The sequence below is a fragment of the Triticum aestivum genome, chromosome 1A, assembly GCF_018294505.1.
Source record: "Triticum aestivum cultivar Chinese Spring chromosome 1A, IWGSC CS RefSeq v2.1, whole genome shotgun sequence".
Lineage (NCBI taxonomy): Eukaryota > Viridiplantae > Streptophyta > Magnoliopsida > Poales > Poaceae > Triticum > Triticum aestivum.
In genome coordinates this window covers 441,283,296-441,297,155 of record NC_057794.1, presented here as the reverse complement: position 1 = coordinate 441,297,155, position 13,860 = coordinate 441,283,296, and positions in this window count along the sequence as shown.

The window sequence follows — 13,860 nt, the reverse complement described above, 5'->3', positions numbered from 1 at the left end:
AGACCGGCAAGCAATCCTTCATACTTTGCAGTATTGTTGGTTGCTTGCTCCTTGGGAAAGTGCATCTGGACTACGTACTTGAGGGGCTCTCCGGTGGGCGCGACAAGCAGCACGCCCGCTCCGGCGCCTTGCAGCGATAAGGCACCATCAAAGTACATCAGCCACTCTTTGCTTGCCTCTTTGATGGGGATGCTCGTCTCTGGAATTTCTTCATCTGGTGTTGGCATCCATTCTGCTATGAACTCTGCCAATGCTCTGCTTTGGATAGTTGAAGTGCTCTCAAACTTGAGGCCAAAGCTTGACAGTTCCAGCGCCCACTCGACAATCCTGCCTGTCGCTTCTGGATTTTGCAGTATCCTCTTCAGCGGAAAGCGAGTGACGACTGTGATCTCATGTGCTTGGAACTAATGGCGCAGCTTTCTCGAGGCCATGAGGAGGCCGAAAAGCAACTTCTGCACACCAGAGTACCTTGATCTAGCCCCCTGTAGAAGGGAACTGATAAAGTAAACTGGACGCTGCACCATTCTCTTCTGCATCTTATCATGCTCCTGCGCAGATCCATCTCTGTCGGGACCAGATCTTGTCGGCGAAGCCCCCTTCTTGTCGCTGGATGCATCTGCCGTGGTTGCTGGCTCATCATCTGCCTCCCTCTCTGCCACTAGCGCAGCACTAACCACTTGATTGGTTGCCGCTATATACAGCAGCAACTTCTCTTGCGGCTTAGGTGCGACAAGTGTTGGAGTGGAGGACAGGTATCTCTTCAAGTCCTGCAGCGCAGCCTCCGCCTCCAGAGTCCATTTTATTGGACCTGCCTTTTTCAAAATTTTGAAAAATGGCAGGGCGCGCTCAGCAGATCTAGAGATAAACCTGCTGAGAGCAGCCACGCAACCGGCAAGCCTTCGTACATCCTTGACGCGCTTTGGTGCTTCGATCTGCTCAATGGCCTTGATCTTGTCGGGATTGGCTTCAATTCCCTGCTGAGACACGAAGAACCCGAGAAGCTTGCCGGAAGGGACTCCAAACACGCACTTCTCGGGGTTAAGCTTGAGGTTGATCTTGCGCAGATTTGCAAATGTCTCGTCTAAATCTTGAATCAGGGTCGCCCTGTTCTTGCTCTTGACCACTATGTCATCCATGTAGGCTTCCACATTTCTGTGCATCTGCGGTTCAAAAGCGTGGTGGACTACCCTTGCGAATGTTGAACCAGCATTCTTCAAACCGAAAGGCATTCGTACGAAGCAGTACGTGCCACACGGGGTGATAAATGCGGTTTTCTCTTCATCCTCTTCTGCCATGAAGATCTGATGGTATCCTGAGTATGCATCAAGAAATGAAAGCAAATCACATCCGGCTGTGGAGTCAACAATCTGGTCAATGCGCGGCAAGGGAAATGGGTCTTTGGGACAAGCTTTATTAACATCAGTGAAGTCAATACAAAGCCTCCATTTCCCGTTAGCCTTGCACACGACAACAGGATTGGCCAACCACGTGGGATGGAGCACTCCTCTGACAAGGCCTGCTGCTTCCAACTTCTTGATTTCTTCTGCGATGAATTCTTGGCGCTCCACTGCCTGTTTCCTGACTTTCTGCTTGACGGGCCGCGCATGAGGACAGACGGCAAGGTGGTGCTCAATTACTTTCCTGGGAACACCGGGGATATCAGACGGTTGCCACGCAAACACGTCGACATTCGCCCGCAGGAAAGCAATGAGCGCGCTTTCCTATTTGGGGTCAAGAGTGGCGCTGATGGTGAAGGTACCACCAGTGCCGTCCTCCTTGGCGGACACCTTCTTGGTCTCAGGTGGAGCTGCCATTGCCTTCTTACACTTGTCGGTGGAGCTCGATGGTGCGTCCTCGATGGTAGCGCAGCACTCCGAAGAGGTGCGCTTGCCGGAGTGGGCATCAGAGCTCTTGCCGGACTTGGTCTTCTTCTTCCCCCCGGGAGCTTCAGCGGCAAGTGTCTTGCGTTCTGCTGCGGCTGCTGCTTCCCGGTAGATCTTGTCGGCACAGATAAGAGCATCCTTCTTGTCGCTAGGGACAGAGATGACACTTATCGGGCCTGGCATTTTCAGTACGTTGTACGCATAGTGAGAGGCTGCCATGAACTTGGCGAGTGCCGGACGGCCAAGGATTCCATTGTAAGATAATGGAAAGTCAGCAACATCAAACATGACCCTCTCAGTCCTGAAGTTCAGCTTGCTGCCAAACATTACCGGCAACGTGATCTTTCCCTTCGGCTTGCTCCTTCCCGGGTTTATTCCTTGAAATGTACCGGTCTCTTCGAGCTCGCTGTCAGGGATCTGGAGTTTCTGGAGCACCACGGAGGAGATCAGGTTCAAGCCAGCCCCGCTGTCAACTAGCATCTTAGTGACCTTGAGGTTGCGGATTGTTGGTGAAACCAACATTGGCAAGCACCGACCGCAGTTATGCGATCAGGGTGGTCCTCAATATCAAAGATGATAGGCGTGCTGGACCATTTCAGAGGCTTGCGCGACTCGACGGGTGGTTCTGCTGCATTAACTTCCCGCACCCACTGCTTGAGCTGACGGTGCGAGGTATGCAGAGAAGCACCACCGTCAACGCACAGGACCTCTATGGATTTCTGGAACTCATGCTCATCAGTCTCCTCATCATCCATGTCTTCATCGTCGTCTTCATCTTCATCCTTGTCGCGGCCGCGAGGAGGTCTGTCTCCTTGCTGCTGCTTGGCCTTGCCGCGGCGTCCTCCTCGGCTAGGACATTTCTTGCCGGATCCACCAGCACCTTCCTGGGCCTTCTCCTTGTCGCGCCGCTCATATTCAGCTTTCTGTTGCTCAACAAGCTGCTCGACTTTCCTGCAGCTCTGGAGATCATGGCCCTTGGTGCTGTGGATCTTGCAATACTGCTTGTTGGTGCCGTCCTGCTTGTCAGTGATCGCCACCTCCGCGGCAACCTCCTTGCCGGAGTCACCAGCTTTGGCTTTATTGGCGCCACCACCGTTGCCGAACTGCTCAACAACTAGCACCTCTTTGCCTTTCTTCTTCCTGTTGTTCCGCCGGCGGTTTTTCCTTGCCGGGGCAGCATTTTCACTGTCAGATCCTCCCGCTTCTACATTCTCTCCGGGGAGTCTCCTCCCTTCCTCAGCACGTGCACACTTGTCGGCCAGTGCATATAACTCACTGACGTCCCTGATCTTGCAGATCGCCATTTCCTCCCGCATCCTGCGGTTTCGCACGTTCTAATGGAACGCGCTGATCACCGCGGCAGGGTGGACGTCTGGGATGTTGTGCTGCACACTGCTGAATCTCTGAATGTACTTGCACAGGGGCTCTCCTTCCTTCTGGGCGAGCAGATGAAGATCACTCTCCTGGCCATGAGGCTTGTGTCCGCCTGTGAAGGCGCCGACAAACTGATGGCACAGATCAGCCCAAGAGGATATGGAGTTGTCCGGCAAGTGCATGAGCCAGGATCTGACGTTGGGCTTGAGCACCAGCGGGAAGTAGTTGGCAAGGATCTTGTCATCCCGTCCCCCGGCAACCTGCACCACAATGGTGTAGATGCTGAGGAACTCCGACGGATGCGTCTTGCCGTCGTACTTCTCCGGTACGTCCGGCTTGAAGTTCTTCGTGCTGGGCCACTGGACTTGCCGCAGCTCACGAGTGAACGCAGAGCAACCTACTGCGTACGGCAGATTGCCTGGTTCCCCTGGCGCGTGCATGTCAACAGAGGGCCCAGCGCGCTTGTCGGATTGACGTCGCGCTTCTCTTTGGCGCTCGATGCGAGTTCGAGCGTCTTCTTGTTGTCGATCATGAAGAACTTGGCGCTGATCGCGACGAGCTCGTGGATCCGACGATGCGGTGGAGTCGCTGTCGAGGTGGATCCGGCGAGTCGGCGATCTTGGCCTTCGAGGTGGTGATTGCATGGTAGTTGCACCTCCACCCGTTTCGTCGCCACCGGCTCGCGCCCGACAACCCTGCCGCGGTGGCGACGCGCTCGGCCATCATGGAGTGTCGCCGTTGGCGTAGCCGATGAGACTCTGAATGGTGGCCCTCCATTCGTCGATCTTGTCCGACGTCGGAGGGTAATCTAGGAGCAGTTGAGCTCGCGCCAAAGCTTCTGCTGGAGTGGTGGGGGGCAGTGGCGGACGGCGCGAGGAGCGGGACATGCTCAGACTTCTAATTATGTTAGAAGGAGCAGTATCCCGTCCAGGCGACCGTGCCCCGCTCGCGCCAGCACGCTGGCGTGCATGCTGGTCTTGAGCGCCCCGAGATCCACCAGCTTGGTCTTGGCCTATCATGCGTATGGCACTGCAAGTGCCATGACGCTGTTGGTCTTGCACCTCCTGAGAGTGGCGCGGAACATGTACAGTCGTCGAGGTTTGTGCAGCCTTGTCCTTGGACCTGGCAGCATCATAAGCTTCCTCGTCGACGTCCATTCGTCCGCCGGCGTTCATTCCACCACCTGTTTGCTCCAACGGTGGCGGAAGTGACGTGGACGGAGCGGCTGCCGCCGAAGTCTTCTTCTTCGGTGGCATTTGATGAAGGGAATGAAGATCTAGCTCGTGTGAACGCCGGATCAGGTTCACACAATCTCGACGCCCCCTACCTGGCGCGCCAAAGATGTCGGGGGAAACTGATCCACGAACACCTATGGGGCCGGCGGACCGGGCCCCTTTCGGTTCGGCGGGGGGCGGAGATCGCACAAAGAGCAGATCGAGGCGAAGCACACGGGCAGTTTACCCAGCTTCGGAGCTCTCCGGAGAGATAACACTCCTACTGCTGCTTGTTTGATTATCTTGTGTTCTTGCTCCAGAGAGAGAGCGTAGTGTTTTTTCGGGTTCCGAACTAGTCGAACCTCGCGAACCTGGCGAACCGAACCCCCCCTACGTTGCGCATGGGCCTCCTTTTATACGCTAAAGGGGTCACCGACAGGTGGCAACGCAGAGAAGGGTACAAATGTAAAAAGTGAGGTGGTTGGTACAGTTACTTGTACAGTGCACCCTACCTAACCCTGACGACAGGGGACAAGGGCATTAAATGCTCGTCCGAGTCGCCCAAACAGTGCAGAAAAGGACCGTTAGGGGCGCCACCGTTCGCCATGATGGCGATCTTGTCAGCTTCGCATGCCACCGTGCACCGCTGGCTGCACAGCCTTCCGCCACGCGCGCCTGGAGAGGCCCCCAGAGCGACACGTTGGTGGATGCGCTGGAGCGTGGGCACAGAGTGGCCGCCTGCCGCGGCAAGTGCCTTGCCGCTGCTGTTATCTTGTCGAGTCCGGAAGCTTGTCGCTCACCGGGCCTCGAGGTACCTTGGTTGGTCCTCCCGGCAAGCTCCTCTTGCCGGGGCCTTGTTGCCTTGCCGGAGCGTGTGGCGCGTCGCGGCAAGTTCCTTGGAGTGCCTTGGTTGGCCTTCCCGGCAAGCTCCTCTTGCCGGGGCCTTGTCTCTTGAGCTTAAATACTTTGTTCTTGAATGGCTCCAAGGGAACCACGGAGGATCTTGGCGTTCGCCCGGCAAGCCTTGCCGCGGGGTGCTGCAACTGCCCGTGCACAAGTTCGAGGTACTAGGGTACCCCTATTCTAGTACACCGACAGAGAGGCAACTATAAAGATGGGTGAGGAGTCTACAAAGAAAGACCATCGTATCACCCGCAGCAATTTCAAGCATCCTTTAGTGTTGAGGAATATCATAGGAACTCTATATGATATGATTTTTATAGGATTTTTTCCTTTAGAGCCAATTGGTTCATAGGAATAGATTCATATACTCCAGATTTCAAAGGAAATAAACATGATATCATTTCTATAGCTTTAGATCCACTTGGTTCATATGAATGGATTCCTATACTCCCTTAATTCCAAAGGAAAATAAACATTAGCGTATATTCAATAGAAAAGTTCCTATGATATGAACCAAATTACATCTCTTTTCTAATCCCTCCTCATAGGAATTGAGATACATGTCATCTCTAGATTCAATAGAAAAGTTCCTATGATGTGAACCAAATGACATCTCTTTTCCAATCCCTACTCATAGGAATTGAGATGCTCCATGTCATCTCTTTCCCTACAACTTCCATGTATACATCTTCTATTCCTAAATAGATAGGACAACCCACTAGTAGCTTTATTCCAAAACATGAAACTATGGCACAAGAACTATATAGTGTGCCAATAACTTTGAAAGATGGTCGCTGGATGAAGCTAACCCGACAGTGCAGAGATAGGCAAATCCGAGCACTACTGGCCGTTGGATATCATCAACATTCCACCAGATCTGCCACATGTACAATTTAAAAGACTCCATGGTTGAACTTAAGCATAATGCACAAACCTCAAAACACAAGCACTTCTCCTTTGTTCTAGAATCTTTTGTATCATAATTGATTATTTTTTTCTAAATGAATTGCCATTATTTGTTTTTTACTTTATGATTAACAATGCACAACCCCATGAATCTTAACATTTTTATAAAACTAATTTATTTTGAATGAGATATACTAGAAGAACTAAACAAACATCTACATCATGCATATATGACTCAAAGCTTTACATGCTATAGTGTGTATTTATTCATAATTTGGTTTTGAAATCTCATGCGTTCAATACATGTGTACCTTACTAGTTTTGAGTAGAGTAGGAAATTTCACACGGCCCCGGGTATATCAAAATGGAGGGCCCATGCATCATTGCCTTTCGGTCGAACCTACGTCCACAATTTTTTGTACGTACTATATCTCCACTGGTCCCCGAACCCAAAATGTTGCCTCGTTCCTGTAAAACCAAGCGGCCCACACATATTTAAGGCGTCGACTCGAACCCGTTTACTACGACGTGGCCCCGCATGCGGTAGTACTCCTACAAACCCTACTGCCGCACTCATTATCGGTTTTCTTCAAGAGGACGAGGGAGAAGCCGATTTGTAGTGGAGGCGCTTTCAAAAAAAGGATTTTTAGTGGAGACCCTTACCCTAGGGTGCCCTAGGTAGCTGCCGCATGCATCATTGTTTTCTCTTTTCTTTATGCTCTTGCACTCTAGAGTGAAATGATGGTTGCTTCGTCCGTCCAGCTTAATGCGGGAAAGGTGGGGCTCTGTGATTTGACCGCTCATCGCTCATTTTCTTCTACTGCAGCTCTACGACCGGGGTGCCTCCAATTCCAACTGCTGCTCCGAACTGTAATTTGGTGCATCACACGTGGAACAAGACGGTGGATGAGCCACATGTCGGCCAAAGGGGTCCTGTTAAGTGTGTCGCCATTTCGTGTGCGGACTGACCCTGCTTGAGTTGCTACGCCAACACGACATGAGCAGCCTACCACTTGGTTTTGCTCCTTGGTGAATCCCGACTATATTGAGCTAAAAAGATATGTGCTGAACTACCCTCTCCATGTTGGTTTTTTTATTTTTAGGCATCTCGGTATATAGGGCCTGCACGTAGTTCTAAGTCATCCATTTGACTAACTAATTATGAGCTACTATGTCACAAAAAGTATATCATTGGATTCTTAAGCGGATGTAGTTGTATTTAAAAGTCGAGGGCGGGGCTTTTCCTACGTGGTAGGTGGGGCAGTTCCGCCTAGTCGGTTCGACAGAGACGCGAGAAGACGAGGGAGTAGGTTGCTGCAAACGTAGGGTTGTGTGATTTGACAGCGAGTTACTACTAGACAGGTGGGGCCCCGTGATTTGACTTGCCATTATCATTTTAACTGCGGCGCTACGACTGGCGTGAGTCTCCCGATTCCTGGCCACCTCCATACAGGTGCCTCTCCCAATGTTCCACCATGTAGTAGAGACTGGCTCTTGCATGAGAGCCCACTTCTCCACTTTTTCCTTGCCTCTCTTTCCTCCACATATACAAAAATGCCATGTAAAGTGCACTATTGTACTTACTTTTACTTGCTCCTACAGGTGCTTAAGCTTGCCACACAGGCATAAAGTCTGATGTGGCAAGTTAATCAAGAAGAGAGAGACTAGTTTGGTGACCCAAGGAAGAAACGGTGCTAAGAACGTGTACCTAGGTGAAAAGACAATTTTGAGTCTATAGCTATTTAAATGAAGCAAACTTAGCAACACCGTTTCATTGGAAGAGGTCACTCCTTGGGAAATGCAATAAATACTAGTACTCCCTGTGTACCATAATATAAGAATGTTTTTGGCACTACACTACTGTAAAAAACGTTCTTATATTATGGGACGGAGGGAGTATGAAGAAAGAGATAGAGAGGAGTAAAAAAATACACTTATAGCCAACCTTATAGCCAACCTTATTGTAGTATGAGTGACTAAGTGATGACTATGTATGACATGCCAACATCAGATAGCCTAACGCACCATGTTAAATCTCCAAGGGCGTGACCGGGCGAGCGACGCGACGGTCATGGTAGGTGCGACCATGATACGGGCTGCTGGCAGCCCTTGGATCTGAGATCAAACGGTCGCATGCTAAGTTGCTGAAAATTTGCAGAATAACCCTCCAGGATAGGATATTCACCCATAGGTCTAGAATCACGCCATGCAACCGTTCGATCTAAAATCCAAGGGCTCTCGGAAGCCCGTATCATGGGAGAATGGAAAGCCACTACCCTGCCATTCGCACGCTGGCAGTTCGCTCCTACTCGTCCCCGCACGTCCTTCAATACTATAGTGGTTCGCTCCTAGTCATCCCGTCCATTCACATTACGGCAGTTTCACTAATCCTAACCCTCCTCCCAAATCCATGGCGTCCCAAATCTCCATGATCGGTGGTGAGTACAAGGTTAGAACCATCACCGGCGATGAGTTTGACATCATCTACACCCGTTCTTCCGCGACGGTGAAAGGATGCCTTTCTCGCTTCAGACGCATGTTCGAAAACTCAGATGATGAGTGGGTCGCTGGGCTAGATGTTGAGTACACCACAGTCCTGGGATGAGAGAAGGATCTAAAGGACGAAGAGAGGAAGAAGCCCGCCATGATCCAGGTTTGCGTACATAACATTTGCTTGGTCTACCACATATGCCATACCGACATGGAGTGCCAGGATTTTAAGAACTTCCTCAAGGACAAAAGAGTGAAATTCGTTACTGTAGGCTTTAAGAACAACAGGGATGTCCTGCGTCGGATAGGTCTCGTTGTAGGCCAGCCCTTCGATCTCCAGAAGGCAAGCCTGGTGTCCTCCTCTCAACCTTCAATGCTGACCCTGACAGGAGCCATGGTTCATCCTTCATACCGTAAACTAGAGAAACCTCATTACACATTTCATCGTCATGCATGGCAGCGGAATGTGCTAGATATAGACCACATCCACTATGCTGCAATGGATCGCTACCTTTGTTTAAAAATCTACAAGGGTTGGATGAAGAGCAACAGCCAAGTGTGTGGTTCAAGCAAAGAAGTATCGGCCAAGAGGGAGAGGGACAGGGACGAAGTCGAGGACGTGGACGAGGACTCCGAGTAAGGTGGCAGTGTCGTTGCTCATGGTGGTTCTAAACTTCTAATGCAGCGTCTACCGGATTAGTTGCATAGTTTAATTTCAGGTGTGCTTAGTTTAATTTGAGGGGTGTGTCATGCTGAGCCCCCAGCAGAACTATGTTATGTTTCTTCTCGTTACTTTAACTCTTCAGTATGTACATACTACTAGTATTTATTTAATAGAATTTAGCACCCCAATTAAGCACGTACTAGCTTTTTTAATAGTACTATATGCATAATTTGGCGACGAACTCTCTCTATATGTACCACTTTTTTTTAATTTCAATTTTTTCTCCATGGCGCAATCCATCGATAGTACTACTGTACAAAAGTATACGTTTTTTACAAGGCTAGAGTACTGTTCATCACATATATAGCCAGTTAAATTCTCAACCTAGAACGACATGCATGCCATGTAGTAAACTGATATGGAGGAAGTATAGTAAAAATGAGGTGATTTTACCGAGCGATGGGCGGGGGAGCATGGCCTGTCATGTGGTCCCATGTGTCATGATGTACCAAGGCGATGCGCGTGTCCCTCTTGAGGCAGAAGCAATACTACGTGGTTTGAGATGATGGCGAACCGAAGTGTGAAATAATGGTTGCTTCATCCGTCTGGGAAGGTGCGGCATTGTGATTTGACGTCTCACTGCTCATTACTACTACTGGGCCGGTACGAGTGGGTGCGTCCCCCCTGCTGTTCTGCACTGTTATTTGGTGCTTGACACGTCGATCCGGTTGCTATATGTGCCACATATCGGCGACAGGAAGTACAGAATTCATGAAAGGGAGTGTCGACGGAGGAGTATACTACAGAATTCATGAAAGGGAGCGACTTAGTTTTGGAAAAATCTGTTTTTACGGAGTACGTACCCACTAGGGTTTATGGGGCTCATCTAAAAAACATTCATTTTTCCGTTTGATAAGTCTCAATTCTACTATACTAGTAGTAGTACCATTACATGTTGGATTTCGAGGTGCGTTAGATCACCCGACGCAAGCAGTGTCCAGAGGAAACTAACCAATGCATGTACAAGTTCATGAAAATTTAGTGGTCATTCATGCATTCGTTCTAATTAATGCCTCGGTAAACATAACTTCTTGAGAAAAACGAGCGTACTAATTACTTGTGCAAACTACGAAATTAATTCGACCACTCACTGTCTACCTTGGTTGGAGTGATTTTGAAATTGAGCCATAAACTGGAAATGAGGGAGTAGTAAATTTTGTCTCGATTACTATTTTTGGCCTTGTATAGATGCAAAATGTATTTTGTATAGTGGCCTTGTATAAGTAAATGGAGGGAGTACTAACCAAAGTACATAGTAGGGACGAGGAGTAAACGGAGGGAGTAGTAAAATTTTCTCCTCGTGCTGTGAGCCACCGCACGCGTGGGCGAGGGAGCGGGCGTAAAGGAGTACATTACTACTACTACTACTACTACTACTACTACTACTACTACTACTACTACTACTACTACTACTACTACTACTACTACTACTACTACTACTACTCGTAAGCAAGCTTCACCTCATCCTGCGAGCCACCACACCCGTGGGCAGGGGAGACGGCGTACTAAGCAAGTTTCTCCTCGTTCTGCGAGTTGACGGGACACATCAAAAGTACTCAAGTGTATAGAGCCTTGCCTCTAAGGTAGGCCCCACATGGTTTGCCTCTTTTTTTAATTTAACATAACGCATCAAGTCATAATTTGTTTGTTCACCCGTGGTAGACGATCCTCCCTCCACCAAGTGGACAACCAGTACACGTGCCAAATTACCACGTGGGCTGCCTTTTTTGTACAGAAATGAGCTCCACCGTGTACCCGCGCGGGTGTGGTTGGGAAAGAGACGGGAGTACGTGCACCGTGCGTGCACCTCTTCTCTTCGTGCACGTCCCCCACCTACGTGGGTGTGTGTGAGAGAGATACAAACCTAGACATAATGCGCCGTCCATCCCCATGCCTCCGCCCAGTCCGACCACCAGTCACCACCACGCCCCACTTCTCCTCACCTTATCTCTCATCTTTCTCCCTCCATTTTTATATATAAGGGGCCACTATCAAAATTACAATTTGCAGATATACAAGGCCACTAACATTAATCGATGCAATATTAATGGTGTTTGCCTCGTGGTACTAGCAAAGGGGGACATTAATTATCCCTTGCATGCATGCGGGAGTTTGTAAAAAATGCATCTTGATGTTCCGTGCAATGCACGGGCATCTTGCTAGTCCATGAAAACAACACATGGCAAAATTCCACGGCGAACGAGGGATTTGAATCTATTGGGAGGGGCTGTTTGGATCTTTCCTGGGGTAGCCAAAATATTGGCGACCCTTTTGTCCACCGGCGCCTTTGCCACCGATGAACGAGGAATGGCTCGGGTGCTCATGCTGTCATGCATCCTCTAGCGCGCACGTTGGAGACGAGCTCGCATGAGCTATGTTTTTTTGTCCCACAACGCCGCCCGAGCCGCCCGCAAACCGATCGGCGACCCACAAATTACGCCATCCAACCGTAGCCGCACACATTATGACAGCAACTCAACCAACCAGACGAAATTCACGCAAACACGTAGACAAACTGATATTTCTTATAAACAACGACAGAAATCATATAAAATACCGGATTTTCATACAAACATGACGGATTTCATTACATTCAAATGAACTACGCGGTGCTAGTTCTGGAGAGCACAGGTATATAATACCTGGCCTAAATGGTCGCCCGCCGATCGATTTGTGTTCCTCATGTCCGGCAGCACGATCATCGGACTACCGGGAGCCCCGAAGGTATATGCTTCAGCGCAAAGGACGGCTCGCTTCCCCACTGCCCAACTGATATCATTGGCTGGTGCCAAAGATGATGGTGGCCGGCACCGGTTTGAGTTCATCACCGGCCACTACTTCGCCATGGCCGGCACCGGCTCGAGTTCATCCTAACATTCCCCTCTTCCGTGGAGCCCATGCAGGGTCGACGAAGGTCCTCGCAACAAAAGGATCCGGCAAGACACCTGTTGTGTACGCCGGTGTCGCCTCCGCGGTGGCCTTCATGGGACCAAAGCGGCGGCGGCCTCCCGTGTTCTACTTCTCCTCGATGATGGCGGCGGATGCGGAGGCGCTGGCCACCGACTCGTCACTCTCCCCGCACCCGGCTTCTGTCGCTTTTTGTATGGCGCGGCCGCCGGCATGGGAGTCTCGGCCACAGAAACGGGAGACGCGGTACGAGGCAGTGGCGTGGATGGCAGCAACGACGCTTGTGCACCGCTCCTTGTCGAGCTGGCCTGGAGCGGCGAGTTGCTGAACCACGCGCCGGCTTGGGGCGGCAACTGGCTCCGTCGGGCAAGGGGAGGGAGGTGGATCAGCGAGCTGCATAGCTAGTATCCGGCGGGCTACCCAGCCAGCTTGGATGCAGAATAACCACTCTTCGTAAGCCATTGTAAGAGTGGACAAAATGGTGGAGGAGATAGGGGAGCGGCGGAGGTGTGCGATTCTTGGCTGGCGTTTGGCCTCGTTTGAATAGGAGATTAAATAGACGGCAGGCGGGAGGAGCTCGGTTGGCGTTGCGTTTAACGCCGGCCCCGTCATGAACGGACGTGTGTCCAGAGTGGGTTTCTCGGCTTCCACACGGGCGGGTTTCATGGAGGCGTTTGAATGCGGCACGGAGGCGTGTTCAGCCGGGCGTGTCGCGAGTGGCGCCCTTGACTCTCACCTAGGACACTGTGCCATTCTTCCACTGACGCGTGGGCTCTTTGGGTGCATGGCCTGCATGTCAGTGACCCAATGCAGGCAGCGCACAGCAGAGGAACCTTTGGTGGGCCGGGGTGGTCAAAAGCGGGCATTTCATAAATTGATGATTATTCATTGAGTGTGACGTCATCTTTTTCATGTAGATAAGCCTACTATGTTGATAGCCCGTTCGATACGTTGTGATTCGTAAAGACCGCTGCAAACATCAATGTTCTGCTTATCACCGATAAGATTGATTAATACCCGTAACAATCCATGTCCTTAACAAAGGGTGCATGCACTTATAGGTTGAGCGTTTGTCTTGCGTCGTGTGCTGTGTGCATGCAGGCGTGCGAGTGTTGCGTGCGTGCAAGGGTATGTTTTAGTGTTGCATGCATGGGTGCGTACGTGCGTGTGTTCGTGAGTGCATGTGTACATGTCAGTGGTGCACGCCAGCATGCGTGCGTGTGTACGTGTCAGTGTTGCACGCCTACATGCGTGCATGTCTTGCGTGCGTGCATGTGTGTGCGGGGTGAGGCTACACGTCAGTCGACTGACTTCTTCATCTCTAGTCATTAGATTTTCTAGCCGTTGGATACGAAATCAAGGGCCTCCAGTTTATCATCAAACTCCACCCCGCCTGAGCCGCCAGCCACCCCCGGCCGAACCGCCAGCCCCCGCCGCCCGCGGCCAGCCCGCCCTCCCC